We start from the raw sequence: 13,384 nt of genomic DNA, 5'->3' as shown, positions 1-13,384 counted from the left end.
TATAAGAAACAGATGATATCCGTTGGGATAAAGATAGTGTTATAAGAAAGCTTGGGACACTTATCATCAGAATATAAGTGCTACTTAATTGAGAAATTGAAACGACTATAAGCACTAGCTAATTACTGATCGGAATAAATGCGATGTGACTTTGGATAAATTGCTACATTAATTACATTACTCGAGTACCAACCATCAGATAAGATTTTGTACTATATATTGAGAGTTCTCATCGCTTCGCGATTTGGTTAAGGTTTCGTACGTGGGGAATCAAAGTTATAAATGATAAAGAAGACATGGATATGGTGCAGTATACCAAATGTATTAGAAAGGAATCATATGAATTTGAAAATTGAAAATGGGGACATAAAGCAGAATATAAACAAATAATGGTATAAGTACAACCTCCAAAGGGGGGAAGCGGTTGAAAACGAAGCAAGTATAGATGAGAACAATTGACACTACAATATATTTGATATGGATACTCAAACTTCAAGTAAGATCCCATTCTGAAACAAGTTAGTAAGATCTGGAAGCCAGCGATAAATGAATAGTAGTCAAGGTGGTATTTGAGACAGTGCTGAGAATTATTTGTAAGGACCTTGGATAATATGACATTAGAAAGTATATGCTTATAAAAAGGGAGAATGCGACAAGAGAATGGTAACGAGTAATTCAAGTTTGGAAATCTTCTTCAAAGTTCAACTCTTTAATTAAAGTTTTGGAGCATTACCAGGTATGTAGAGTTACTATCTACGTGTGGGAACATCATTGTTCTTCCCCACGGCTACTAATCCATAAAGTATGAAACTTTACAAAACTAGGGTTTCTATTCTATACTATGCTCATAATAACCCTAGGTCCATGTCCATGATTATATTATGTATAAATTGCGATGATTCTATCATTGTGTTCTTAATAACTCCATATGATTATTGAGAATCAGTCCGTAATCCATGAAAACCCATATCTCATATTCCATGGGTTCTTGCATGCATATTTTTAAATAAAAATGATTATTTCATGAATATCCTACATGTTTACAAGTTTTCATGCAACTATATTATATAGTTACTTTCATGCTATGATACAAGATACATACATACTAAATACAAGTTATTTCATGAAATCATATTTACAAGTTATTCCATGAAACCATGTTTACAAGTTATTTCATGAAACCATGTTTACAAGTTATTTCGTGAAATCATGATTACAAGACAAGTACAAGTTAATTCACGAAAATCATGGGCTTCATAGCCAACTATATTATGTTCATGTTTTTTGGAGTTGCACGAATTACCGAGAAGGCTCAGATAGCCTGAAACTATGTAGCCGCCATAGGACAAGGATCGCTCCGCCCAGTTAGGACGATACCTTAATTTTAGACTGAATGGATCCATCAGGCACGTTACCACCTTATACCCTGGCAAGGTATGAGGGCTCTGCTGGTTCGGCGAGGTACCAGACTCCACGTACCCACATGGTGATATCACATGTCGGTTTATGAAATGCTCTCCCTACTTATCATGTTTTACTTATGTTATATATATATATATGTACTCATGCTCATGCTCATGTTTATGTCCAGGTTTTCAGTTTCAGTTCTTATCATGTTATTCCATGTCCCATGTTATTTCTTTCAGTTGCTTTACATACCAGTACATTCAATGTGCCGGCGTCCCCTTTTATTGCCCGGGGGCCTGCATTTCACGATGCAGGTACTGATATACAGGACGACACATCTGCTCAGTAGGACAACATTCGTATCAGCTTATTGGTGAGCCCCATCTCATTCGGGGTTTAGTCAACTTTTGTTTTATGATTAGTTATGCATCTAAGGTATGCTGGGGGCCTTGTCCCAGTAAGTATGTTTTCCAGTCAGACTCATGATAGAGGTTTCATAGACTAGACAAGTCAGTTATGTTATGTCAGACATTCGGAGTCGTATAGCCATTTTGGCTCATTCATGTGGTTCGCTCGGTCACATGCAGTAAGGCACCGAGTGCCGTGTTTCGCTCAGGCCATGGTTTGGGGCGTGACAAAGCTTGGTATCAAAGCCTAGGTTCAAGTGTCTTAGGGAGTCTATGAAACCGTGTCCAGTGGGGTCAGTTTTATATGTGTGTGCGCGCCACACATATAAACAGTTGACCACCAAGACATTTAAGATTGTCTCACTTCTTTCAACTCTAGATCGTGCAATAGAGCTATGTTCTCAGAAAGCACTCGAACTCATGTGTTGTTTCCCATTCTACCGAATACGCCTAGTCTCAATAGATGAGGAAGATGTAAATCTAATCATTATCGATGTGTTGCTTTCAAATAGAGTCATCATGAATTATTCTAACTCGTGCCATGAAGCTTAGAGCAGTAAGTAACATTCTTTTTCCATCGAATTCTAAACGTATCAAATGTGTAAGCGGCAAGAAGGAAATTCGAGACCCAAGACTTGGGAAATAGTGCATGGTATGTTTATCAGGTGTTAGTACCATTTGAAAGACAAGTTTCGGTATTGTAGCACACGTAGGTTATATACCCTATAGAGTAAGTTTATTTGGACTCTTTGACCATGGAGCTATAGTATAAGGGTGATGGTTCATATTTAAGACCCCACGAGGTAGGATGTTATGAAGTTAACCGCAGCAGGCATAAATCTTCCACGGTAGTTTTGAGCAGGAAATAGCCTAAGAGCCAACCACCTGTAATACTAGAAAGTCTCGACCTTTTCTAGGATATATATATTTTTGCCATATGATCTATGCACATGACTAGGAAGGGACTGATGCGGTAAGAAAACCACGAGCAGACGATATTGAATTTTTTTTTGAGTATTAGTTTCAAATTATTTAAGCTTATTCAGATCAGACTTAGAGAGTATGATGTTAGTGAGTTACTATAAGAAGCAGATATTACTATGAGATAAAAGATATGACAATTCCCTCTTAGGTTATGTGATTAAATATTTATCCCTGATGTGTATAGTATGATATAATTTTTGAAAGTGTATAGGGAGTTTGGGGTTAGTTGTTTCAATTCCTTGTTTGAGACAGATGAAATTTCCCTAAGTGTGATCCATGTCCATAGTTCAGAAAAGATAGTATACAACCCCAGAATAGAGTTAGATAAGGAGGAAAAGTTAGAAATAACCTTATGCTTCACTTTAGTACTTAGAGAAGAATTAGATAATGTGATGTTAGCAAGTGGTTAACAGAAGCATAGTAAGTAAGTTTGAATAGATACAGTGAATTAGAAATTTTCATCAGAGTTAGTAGAAGTACGATTTGAGTACTTAGTCAAGTTAGCACTACTAAGTGGGTAACTGTCTGAATACACCGAAGGCGTGTTAGAACCCAAAGGGTTTAAGTTAAATTTGAGGTATAGAAATTGGTGAAAGAAGAAAACCATCTAAGCAATAAGAGAGCAAGCTACAGAAGAAGAGCCTTTAAGGGTCATCAGAAAAGAGTTTTCCCCAAGGCTGACAAAGCTAGTATGCTAGTCATGTACATTAGAAACCCATTCATTTAAGTAATTCAGTTTTCCCAGTAAGTAAGACTTGCTTGAAGTAAGCCGAAGAAATGGGTCGTCAGTATTTTAGAGGAAATTAGCGGAACCACTAGATGACCACTTATCGCTAACTCGACAGATCCACAGGCTTAAAACGTCAGCTTTTGAACTAAGGGGGAGATCGTGCGATAAGGTGCCGATATAAACTATGTGTTTTGTAAGTTGATAGGTGTTAAGGAGATTATGTCAGAGGGTCACAGTTTCATGTAGCCAAGATAAGGTGCGTAGAATGTGATCTTTGTCATGCTGTTGAGAGCAAGTACTAGGTAATTATGTTATGAGATAAAGTTCTAGATCAAATAGCGGGTTTTAAGGGTATAACGGTTCCAATTCCCGAGTAATTCATGTACTATGTGGTACTAATGTCCAGACGTACTCTACTCGTGCCTTTCGTACCCATATCATGCCCATGTTAGAGATTGATACTCCGCGTTTAAGATACAAGAATTAAGACTTCATACGATAGTAAGTTATGCAAGGGAATGTCCTTGCATGTCTGGCACTTCTGGTGTGCTCATGTCTAAAGTTAAAAACCGCATTCAGGTCTCACGTATCTATCATGCTTTTATACTCATGTCCATGTTCTAGCTCTAAGTGCTTTTCAAATATGATGATGATCTTGAACCCTATGATTATGTTATCCATGTTACCACATACTCGTGCCCCAATTCATTTCGCTATGCATTCCACTTATAGCGGTATCGTAATAATGATTTTGTGAGATAATAATGAAGGTGAACCAAGATGGATGTCCTACCCGTGATTCTATGTAATTCGTGCTTATGTTCCTTTAGCTAATGTTTTACGATAATGATGACATGATTCCTTTTTCCTTTCGCTAAGTATCTAGGCCTACTTTCTATCCATGTCTTAGATGCTTGAGGAACGAGTTATACATGCCTATAATCCATTCTTTCATGTTTCTTATTTATAAATAGGGCGTTTACTCACGGTGATAAGAGTAAGCTATGTTGAACCATGTCCAATTCTTTCGGTATATCTAAATCCTAAAGGTAATGTTTTATCCATGCCTTACGTCTCTGAGTACCCAAGAGTTAGCCTACAATTGTACTCCACGCAAGTCACACTTATGCCTTAGTCTTACTTCAACGCTCATGAACTCAAGTCTATACGCCATGGTATGCATATACTTATGTGAACGTCATGTTTTTCATGTACCCATGTCCCATGTCATGCTATTCACTGAATGGATCCATCAGGCACGTTACCACTTTATACCCTGGCAAGGTATGAGGGCTCTGCTGGTCCGGCGAGGTACCAGACTCCACGTACCCACATGGTGATATCACATGTCGGTTTATGAAATGCTCTCCCTACTTATCATGTTTTACTTATGTTATATATATATATGTACTTATGCTCATGCTCATGTTTATGTCCAGGTTTTCAGTTTCAGTTCTTATCATGTTATTCCATGTCCCATGTTATTTCTTTCAGTTGCTTTACATACCAGTACATTCAATGTGTTGACGTCCCCTTTTATTGCCCGGGGCCCTGCATTTCACGATGCAGGTACTGATATACAGAACGACACATCTGCTCAGTAGGACAACATTCGTATCAGCTTATTGGTGAGCCCCATCTCATTCGGGGTTTAGTCAACTTTTGTTTTATGATTAGTTATGCATCTAAGGTATGTTGGGGGCCTTGTCCCAGTAAGTATGTTTTCCAGTCAGACTCATGATAGAGGTTTCATAGACTAGACAAGTCAGTTATGTTATGTCAGACATTCGGAGTCGTATAGCCATTTTGGCTCATTCATGTTATTTCCGCACTCATGTTTAAACAAGTATTTTTATTAAGTTTTATGACTTACTACGTTTTATAAAGGCTCATCATGCATTCACGTTATATTCCGCTCATGTTATGCCTCATGATGATTCAGCAAGCCATGTGGTTCGCTCGGTCACATGCAATAAGGCACCGAGTGCCGTGTTTCGCTCAGGCCATGGTTTGGGGCGTGACAGCGGGTCGAGGATCTTACTGGGTTATATTTATGTATAACTCACTCCTTACCTGCATGTCCATGCAAATACTGTCGTTGAGAACGAGGCTGGTAATTGAAGACTTCGTGAGTGAATTCTGTTGCTGAGGTGGGCCACCGCATTGTTCGTGGAGGCAGCCATTTCAGCTTTATCTAGTTTATTTCTAGTTATTTCTTTTATTTTGGGTTTACATGCCCGACACTCAAACTCATGTAACTCTGTTAGATGCTGCATGGTCTTAGCGTAGGATGTGGGCTAGAGATTCTTTTTATCTTAGCGTTGATTGGTTTTCATAAATCGATTATGGATTTGGTTGGCGACTATTTCGCATTTTTATCATTAATAACGTTGTTGGACCTGCACTTATTTTCTTTTAGTGCTTTTGTAAATGATTAAGAGTATGATATATGGTTCGCCTGACGGGTGGTGTTTGCTGGGTGCCAATCACGTCTAGCGGGTATTTTGGGACGTGACACTACTGCCACAGCAACTATGTAAAATCATATACTATCCCAATCTAGCAAGGAAAAAAAAAACTATCTTTGCCAAAGCAAACCAATGCAAATGCAGCCGCATATTGCAAGTCAGAAAGCAATTATTAGTATAAGCTTTCAAAATTCAATTTGGATAAAAACCCAGTATAAACATGCTTCATGTATGAATCCATGTAGAATTAATCGCTTGCACACTAATAAGCCAAAACTCTAATGCACCAACCTAAGGATACAAACACTAATAGTTCATATGAAAAGATTTTCAAATTATAATTTTAATAATTAGCAGAGTATAAACACATTTTCCTGTAGACCTTAAATATATCAATACACTACATTGAAATCCCAAATCAGTTGATTCCACTCCTATAGATGTTTTATCGTAAAGTGGATCATTTTTAATACCCCTATACATCAAATTTATATGACTATTTACTTCTGGCAGAAGCCCTTTGAAGCAAAATATGACCTCTTATGCAAATGTTAGGTGGATGTAGAAATAGTTGCTGAATGCTTTTCAATTTTCCTCTGTTGTACAAAAACATTTTCCCACAGTTACTGCAAACTTCAACAATTTCTACTGAGTATTATTTTAGAGGATCTTCAAGCATCCACTGGTATTATAACATATATCTAGAGGCTTGGATCATTAGATACCCACTATAGAACATGCTTTCAAAACTTGGTAGTGGTAAAAGTGGAATTGTTAAGAAACAAAAGATTGACCACAATTCACCCGTGGTACTTCAGATTATCTGATTAAAAAACGATGTGTTTGTGTGTGTGTTTATATCAGCTATTATATGCGGAAAAAATAACAAATGAGCAACCAATAAAATTTTGCTATGAAGCTCGATTAAAAAAGGGAAAAAAATACATTAATGTTGTATTTTAATCATATATTATTGAAAGTGGGAAGCCTCTAAATTAAAAGTTGGATTACCAAAATGTCCTTTAAAAATTGATATACTACCATTCTACCTTAAAACCAAATAATCAAAACCTCTCTCCTCAGGCACTAAAGATGGTCTCTGTATATGAATTTAAATATATATGAGTAGTGGGGTTATGAATTTATTGTAGGCATTAAATCTGTTAATTGCACGAATTATATGGCTCCTATCTCTTTCTCATTCTTTGCTTCTTTTAGCTTCCATCCGTTAGATTACTTTTGATATTCTTTATCAAATTCTATAAATTGCATGGAACACTTCAAATTACTCAATTAGTATTTTCTTTTGTCTTTTGTCAAATCATTATCTACTCTAATTTCTTTCTCTGACCACTTTCTGCAACAATTTGAGGTACATTACTCTTTTACAAATTTTTCACTTTCTTTTTTAAACCTTTTATAAGTTAATACCATTATTTGACACACCTTTCAAAATTATTTTTTTATGAAAGAGTGAAAGATCAGAAATATGGAACCAAAAAGGGTGGATGGACTGCGTGGACGACAAGAAGAAGAAGTTGAGAAGGTGATACATCTTAAATGTCTAGTACTCTAGAAGGCTGGATTTTACTATGAATTTATTTATTTAATTCGGTGTTGCATGCTAGCACAAAACATGTCGATATTGACTTATACGACTCAACCGATATTTCTGTCAAATTTACAGATGAAAGGACTCATAAGTTTGAATCAAATAAAGGGTATGTATACCTGCAACTATGATATATATATATATATATATATATATATATATATATATATATATATATATATATATATATATATATATATATATATATATATAAGTATGAAATTAATTTTCTTATGTCAATAATTATTAAGTTTCTCTATAACAAATAACTATTATCTTTTTTTTTTTGCCGGTGTACACCATGAAATTGATGACAATGACTACTAGCCATCATAATAAAGAAAAATATTAATCGAATTTCCATACAACTTCTACAGAATACTACTTTCATTCGACGACAACTTCTTGATATGTATACGGCTGTAAAAAGACAGAGATTACAATTTATTAAAGACAAGGCACAAACTTTAAGACGTTAAGCTGATATTTGGCACAAATATCATATTTTGTGTCGTATTACAACTTCTTCTTATGACTTTTATCGCTTAATTCATGAAGTAACCGTCGTATTTGAACTTATGTCGTTATATTTTATGTGTATAGGTACGATGACGACAAATGATGGGAAATGTGCTTGAAGTGATTGGAATTCGTAGCATATGTCGATTGGCTGAGGTGAAGAGTCGACAAACGAAAACGACGAACTGAAAAGGAGAGTTAATCGACTGCAGATCCTCGCTTTCCTTCCGCATCGCGGAAGGATCGCGAGAAGCTTCAGAACTTCAGGCTATCGATCCGCATCGCGTGAAGAAAGCAGAACAACCAAACTCAGACATCAGGTTGCGCGATCGATCCGCATCGCGGGCAAAAGGCGAGAAGCTGCAGATCATTGCGCGATCCGTCCGCGATGCGGAAGGAAAGCGGGACTCTGCGGATGTTTTCCCGATTAGACTAGGATTTTGATTCCTTATTTATTATTTTTACCCTAGCCTATATATACACGTTTTGATAGCTGAGAACGGTATTCTGGGATTATTCAAGGATTTGTAAGCCACCATTCTCCTTTTTTCTCTCTCTAGGTTATTTTATTTTTCATCTTTTTCAACCCTAGTTTATTCATGGCTTCTTTTGTCTATGATCGAATCATGAGTAGCTAAATCTCCTAGTTCTAGGGTTATGGCGAAAGACTTGAAAGTTGATTTGATGACGATTATTATCTATTGATTTTCCATATTGTGGGTTGCTTATTTATTCTTGGTTTTAATTGTTTGATTATCTGGCCAATAGTTAGACACTATCTGTGGTGCGTGAATCGAACTTGAGAAAGGGAATTCACGTACGTAATAAGAATAAATAGAGTTTGTTCGATTTAATCGTTTCGCTAATGAGGATAGAGATATACCCTTTAGCCCTACTTAGTTGAAAACGGAGAAATAAACGTGTTCTTGTTACCTCTGATGACCATAGAGATATAGGCGTTATGGTAACATCTACAAGCTTGTGAGTAGTTCGAGAGAATATCATAAAGCATAATTAACCCGTTAACTAGTAACCCAGGAAATAAAATAGGTGGAATTGTCTGAAGATCAACTGGATTGTCGAAAGCCATAACCCTAGATCTTTCTCTCATCTGATAATTCTTACAATCTTTGTCAACATAGTCCCAGTCATAAAAACACCAATCACAAATTGTTTACTTTTCAGTTTTAGTTTAGTACAACAAACAATCTTGGTTTTCACTTTCTTGAATAGTTTCATTCGAATTTGAATTAGTTTAACAGTAGAATCTAAGTCTGTGTGGGATCGATATCTGGACTTAACAGTCTATATTACTTGTACGACCATGTATACTTGCGTGTGCGTTTGGGAGCAACATAAGCGTTTGTGACCATACGTGGTATTGCTCATATTCACATTTAAATTATGTGTTGTTGAAATATTAGATAAGTTGAATATTTGATATATTAAAAAAACTGCATAAGAAAAGATTATACAATTTCTTTAATGTGTCCAACTATACACTATAGTATTAGTGACTGAAGTAATAAAAAACAATGCTAAGAAACTTTTCTTTTCTCTCTTGAAATGAAAAGGAATGGTATCATTTCAATTTCACTTGATAGTAACTTCCGATAAGATAGAGCTTTGTGATGATAATAAATACCGATTGTATTAGCTCACTATTCATCGGTTTGAGCATGCATTCTTCGCTTTCAAATTTTGTGCAATTCATCACACTTATTCAAATATTATTTCTAATATTTTACGAAGTTTGTACTAATTATCACGGAATACATGTGCAATGTACATGTCCGAAAACTATCATACTATTCTAAAAGTGTGAAGCTCCTAAATCTAAAGTTGAAAGACAAAAATGCCTAAATAAAATTAATCGACATTTTTTCCCTTCAATCAAATATTACTCATAATTTACCTATGTATAAAAATGTAAATTTACAATTAATACAAAACAGGAATTTTGGGAGGTTATACTTAATACAAATTCATCTTAAAGAATGCACTTTGTACCCAAATAGTCGTTCTTTATTTATGTACTTAATGGTGCACAATAAAGATAAATATGTCAGTAATTTGGCAACATTGAAATTAGACAAAGGGGATTAAATTTCTAATTAAAGTGAAAATAGGATTGTAATTAAAGTTAATGCCATCTTTGATATAATGATGCTTATTGTAACCACGTCTCTTGACATTCTGATACTCCATATTGTAACTGATCAGTGAATTCATGCTCATATTTATGGTCCTTATTACTTAAGATCAATTATAATGTACATTCTATACTATATAAAAAAATGTGCTCCAATTTACGTGCAGCTATGGATGCCATTATAATTTTGTTATGTGCTTCGAAAGTTCACACTAATCATTCACTTTATATTTGCTTTCCAGTTTTTCTAGGTTGCTAATTTTAAGCTTTACTTGAGTATCTTCACCAAAAATGATAAATACTGCTAATTGGAATTTACCACGTGCCCCATCTACTTTTTCTTTTAATTTGGATATTTAGACATGTTAATTTTACTTCATGTTCATTTTTTATGCCTTTTTTGATTTTATGATGATCTTTAATCCTAAATGACCGCTTAGAAGGCCTACCTATTTTTTTTCCCAATCTGTCACTTGCTCGTCCCTTTCTCATGAAAATGGTCTCTCCTCTCCAACCAGTCAAGTGGCTTTCAGCTCCTCTCCCGGCGGCATCGATTGTACAAGTTCGTGAAGAGGGCTGGACGAGTGGAATGAGGGAAAGCGGCTCGATCGACAAAATCACAAGAAAGATTTGCTAAAAAGTGACTAGAAAAGAGGCGGTCGAGAAGGAATGAGTGGAAACTATGTTGATTGAGTGCAATTTCCAAATTTAATTTGTTCTCTTTACATTATTTTATATTTTTTTTACGGGTGTGGTTGGTAGAGAAGTGCTACTACTTTTGAACTAATTCTTGAGATAACGCATATAGAGCTATGGAAGAGAGTCGACGATATTGGAAAGCTGCTGACTCCTAATCGAAACGACATAAGAAGGATGTCATGGATTGTGCTGTATATGGATCCTCTAGCCAGCTCAGTTTGGTCATAACTCCTATTGTTTTCACCCTAACACCCTTATCCTCTTCCCTCTTGATTGATAGAGATGTTGTTGTTGTTGTTTTTTTAATTTAGAGATCCTTTGCTATCCTTATTCCTTTAATAGGGATCTCAAACGTAGGATACCATAGTTGCCATCGGTAAAATGATGACACATTATAAATTAAAAAATTAAATAGGCAAGTATATGTTTCGCTTAGCAAGTACAAATTTAGAATTTTACGTTAGAAATTGTCTCTATTGTAAGCAAGAACTCAAAGTAAAAGAAAATGGCCAAAAAATTCTAGGTCCTAAAACGGATCGAGATAAAATCAAAAATAGGTAACATCATTAATGTGCAAGTCCAAATCATTTTTAAATAACTTTCTTGCTTTCTGTTTAAATAGATTACTGTATAATACTGGATATTATGAACATTTGATTATATCAGCATAGTGGTATTATTATATTAAAAGGCTCATCCCAATTCAACGTTGATTTCAGCAAGCTGGTGACTATCGAGAATTTGAGTAGCGAAGGCCATGGCTTCTTGATATACATTGGTATAAAATTCTTTTTTATTTTGGTAGAGCACAAAACCTTATATGACCCTCGGAGATAGCAGTTGTCAAGAAACTCTTTAAAAATTAAGATTGTCCGTGCAGTGCTAATGTTAATTAAGCGTAAAATCATTTCACAATAAAGAAATTATCATGATAAGAAAATTATGATTCATTAGTTTGAGCTCACATATTTTCCTTCAAATTTCGTTTAACTTATCGCAAACATTCTAATATTAGTTCTATCATTTTAAAACGTTTATACTAATTAGCATGGAATACACGTGCAACGCACGTGTCCAGAAACTAGTGATACTATAAACAAGAACTGCTCTAAAATTTAATATGTTTAAAATCATTGATAATTTTCAAATAAGTAGAATGTTAGTGGACTTACTTTGTATCCATGACAATGACTTGTCGACATTTGTTTCCATGGACGCCAGCAATCTTTATTGCACCACAACTCACAACAACAACAAGTATGTTTGTTTATAGGGGTGTCGTGAATATTATTTCATGAAATGACAAATAAGATAATTTAAAATACACTGTGAAGTACTCCTTACCAAACTCCACATGTCGTGGCTCTTGGTCCAGATTCGCTAAAGATATTGTGTTTAATCTCATTGGAGCAGGCAATGGTGGATCCCTACATTGTCTTCTTTTACTTGTTCAACAATAGTAAATCTATCTAGAACTCATTCAAACCTATTCACAAGAATTCCATAGGGTAGAGGTGCTCTAACTTTTGCGGTTGATATCAAATATGTGCTGAAGGGGGTGAACTTCTTTTCATATTTTTCTATGTCATTCCCATACAAAACAACAACAACTTGTTCTTCCTGTATTTACAAATGACCAGTTAAATAGATATTAAAAAGTATACAACTCGAAATTAAAAAGATCAAATTTTGTCTCCATTTATATTATTATATGATTTTTACTACAGATGAAAATAAGAAAGAAATCATAAATTATTGGAAGTAGCAAGATTGCCGTCTCATCTTGCTCAATCATGATTTGAAATCATATCCGGCCATCCTTACTCTGTCTTGCTCTAGCTTTTTCAATAAGTTGTACTTTGCATGTCCGCTCTCTCGTTTGCGGAGTTATTTCATTAATATTAAGTCTATATTCCATATTCTGTAGTAGATATTATAAAAGGGAAAAAAGAAAAAAAGAAGATATGGTTAGTATATTGAGTGATAAAAGTAAATAATGCAAAATAAAATGGAGAAAGAACAAAACAATACTTGGTTATGCTTTATTATCTTTGCAGAACAGTGTTTTGAATGATTTCATCATAAACTACATTATATGTTGAGCAATCGTCATGATCAGTTGCTATTGGGGGCCGAATCAACATTTTTACACAGTTTGAACTCTTTGCTCTTGATAAAGCAACATAAAGTTGACCATACGAAAAGACAGGTTCTCGCAAATAAATTCCAACAAAATCCAATGTTTGACCTTGCGCTTTATTTATGGTCATAGCAAAACATAGTCGTATAGGAAATTGCGTCCTTTTGAAAGGAACTAGCATTTTTTCATCTTGAGATGCTATTAGTGGTATTCTTGGGATAAAGACATGTGTATCTTTGAAGTCACCGGATGAAATCTTAACACTT

This window comes from Lycium barbarum, chromosome 11 (assembly GCF_019175385.1).
Source record: "Lycium barbarum isolate Lr01 chromosome 11, ASM1917538v2, whole genome shotgun sequence".
In the NCBI taxonomy this organism is placed as follows: Eukaryota; Viridiplantae; Streptophyta; class Magnoliopsida; order Solanales; family Solanaceae; genus Lycium; species Lycium barbarum.
The sequence above is the reverse complement of the archived record's forward strand: the minus strand, read 5'-3'. Positions refer to the sequence as shown.